Genomic DNA, 3,040 nt, shown 5'->3' on the forward strand with positions numbered 1-3,040 from the left:
GAAAAATATCCAAAGACACATCACAGTTAAATTGCAGAAAATCAAAGATAAAAGAGGTTCATTTTTTCTTTTCTTTTTCAGTATTGGGGATTGAATTCAGGGTCTCCCATATACTAGGCAAGCATCCTGCCATTGGGCTGCATCCCTAGACCTCAATAAAGAATCTTCAAAGCAGCCTGGTGAGATTCCATTCTGCGTGTCTGTTGTGAGCAGCTGTATTCGGTTATCTCTTTCTGGACTCTCTCACAGCAGAGAGCCTCCGTCTCATGGAAGACTCGATGGACATGGACATGAGCCCTCTGAGGCCTCAGAATTATCTTTTCAGCTGTGAACTAAAGGCTGACAAAGACTATCACTTTAAGATGGATAATGATGAAAATGAACACCAGCTATCATTAAGAATGGTCAGGTTAGGAGCTGGCACATAAGATGAGTTATACACAGTGGAGGCAGAGGCAATGAACTATGAAGGCAGTCCAATCAAAGTAACACTGGCAACTTTGAAAATGTCTGTACAACCAACAGTTTCCCTTGGGGGACTTGAAATTAGACCACCTGTTGTCTTAAGGTCCAAGTGTGATTCAGGGCCTGTACATGTTAGTGGACAGCACTTAGTAGCTGTGGAGAAGATGCAGAGTCAGAAGATGAAGAGGAGGAGGATGTAAAACTCAAGTATGTGTGGAAAGTGGTCTGCCCCTGGAGGTGGTAGCAAGGTTCCACAGAAAAAAAGTAAAACTTGCTGATGAAGGATGATGAAGACGATGGTGAAGATGAAGATGATGATTTTGATGATGAGGAAATTGAAGAAAAAGCTCCAGTGAAGAAATCTATCCAAGATACTCCAGCCAAAATTGCACAGAAATCAAACCAGAATGGAAAAGACTTAAAACCATCAACACCAAAATCAAAAGGTCACAAATCTTTCAAAAAGCACAAAAAACCTCCTAACACACCAAAAGGACCCAGCTCTGTAGAAGACATTAAAGCAAAAATGTAAGCAAGTATAGAAAAAGGCGGTTCTCTTCCCAAAGTGGAAGCCAAGTTCCATCAATTATGTGAAGAATTGCTTCCGAATAACTGACCAGGAGGCTGTTCAAGATCTCTGGCAGTGGAGGAAGTCTCTTGAAGAAAAGAGTTCAAACCATTTGAAATACTCCCTCATCTTACTTCGTTTCTGTAACAGTTGATACCTGGTTGTCCTTTTTATAATGCAAAGTGAGAACTTCCCCTACCGTGTTTGATAAATGTTGGCCAGGGTTCATTGCCAAGAAATGTATTGTCTAAAATGCCTGCTTAGTTTCTAAGGCTGGAACTCCACCTTTACTTAGTTTTCAGTATGTATGGAATGTTATGATAGGCTGTAGTAATAATGGTGGTCAGACATGAAAATGGTGTGGAGACAAAAATATACATGTGAAATAAACTCAGTGAGGTTGATCACATAACAAAAGAAAAGCAAAGAAGGCTACAGAATTTTCAATGGAAACCTTACACACTGAGAGAGAGTGAAGTGATATAGTCAAAATACTGGGGGGGTGGATACCAGAAAGACAATCCTATACTTGGCAAAGCTGCCTTTTAATAATTGAAGGGGGATAAAGATATTTTGATACAAACAAAACTTTAACAAAAAGGAGATAAGTCCTAAGTATAAAACTTGAAACCACAGACTTGTTTTTTATGTTACTTTAAAGTTTTTGACTGAAGCACAATCATAGTAAATAGTTATAGGTATGACATTTTTAAATACATATTTTTATTGAATTTTTGTGCATTTCATACAATACATCTTAATCATATTTAGAGCTCCCCTCTCCTATCTGTACCCACCCCCTCCAGCCTGCCCACTGGATTTCGTGCATTCTGTCATATATGTTAAGGTCTATTGAGTCAAGTGTGCATAACCCAGATGTCCCTCAGTGTGGGTTCAACCACTGGAGCCTATTCAGCCTATCTAGTGTCACTCGCTTAGAAAAGACTGACTCTCCCTCACCAATAGTGATCAGCTGCCAGTAGTTTCTCAGCTAAGGTTGGGGCCTCCTGCACATTTCCCCAATTCTATACTGGTTTTTATCTGATTGTGTTTTCGTGGGTCTTGTGCATGCTGTCACTATTCCTGTAAGTTCATATGTACAAGTCCCCCAAAGTCTGGAAGACCATGTTTCCTTATGGTCATGTACCACCTCTGGCTCTTACAATTTTTCTACCCCCTCTACCATAATAGTCCCTGAGCTCTGTGTAGGTGAGGTTTAATATAGAATCTCTAGAACATTTATAAGCAAACATAGAGAAGTTGATTAACCTTAGCCTTAGCAATGATTTCTAAGATATTATACAAAATCTTAGGCTAAAAAAAGATAAAAATAAGTAAATGGGGCTATGTAAAACAACAACAACAACAACAACAACAACAAAAAAACTTACAGCTGGGAAAAAATATTTGCAAGCCACATATCTAATAAGGGGTTAAATCCTTTAAGTCTAACAAGCTCTTGAAACTCAATAGCAGAAAAATAACCTGTCTGAAAATGAGCAAAAGACTTGAGCAGTCATGTTTTCCAAAGAAGACATATAAAGGACCAACAGATATATGAAAATGAATTAGACCTGGTTCATCACCATGGAAATTCATCTTAAATCAAAGTCACTCCAAAGTATCATGACACTCCTCTAGTGTTAGCTATTACTAAAAACATGAGAATAATAAATGTTGGCAAGGATGGAGAGAAAGGGAAACTCTTGTACAGTATCAGTAGGATTGTGAATTGGTGCAGCTGTTGTGTAAAATGGTATACAGGTTTCTATAGGAAATTAAAAATAAAACCACTATATGACCCACTAGTCCCTCATTTGGGTAGATACCCAAAGTTGATGAAATCACTATTTGTAAAGATGCCTTTACAAATAGATTAGAGCTTGTTTAAAAGGAAGTCAGAGGTCTAGCTCAGTCTCTTTATATTGTTAATTGAAGTTCTTAGAAAAAACAACACCTGCATGAAGCATTCTGCAAATCTTACTGACTGATTAAATTTTTAATGAA

The 3,040-nt window shown here is 38.1% G+C and overlaps 1 pseudogene; it reads left to right on the plus strand.

Annotated features, from left to right (window-relative positions):
* Positions 1 to 266: 266 nt before the first annotated feature.
* Positions 267 to 1,187, plus strand: LOC103748339 (annotated as a pseudogene).
* Positions 1,188 to 3,040: the final 1,853 nt, after the last annotated feature.

This window comes from Nannospalax galili, unplaced genomic scaffold (assembly GCF_000622305.1).
Source record: "Nannospalax galili isolate Female #2095 unplaced genomic scaffold, S.galili_v1.0 scaffold265, whole genome shotgun sequence".
NCBI classification, from domain to species: domain Eukaryota; kingdom Metazoa; phylum Chordata; class Mammalia; order Rodentia; family Spalacidae; genus Nannospalax; species Nannospalax galili.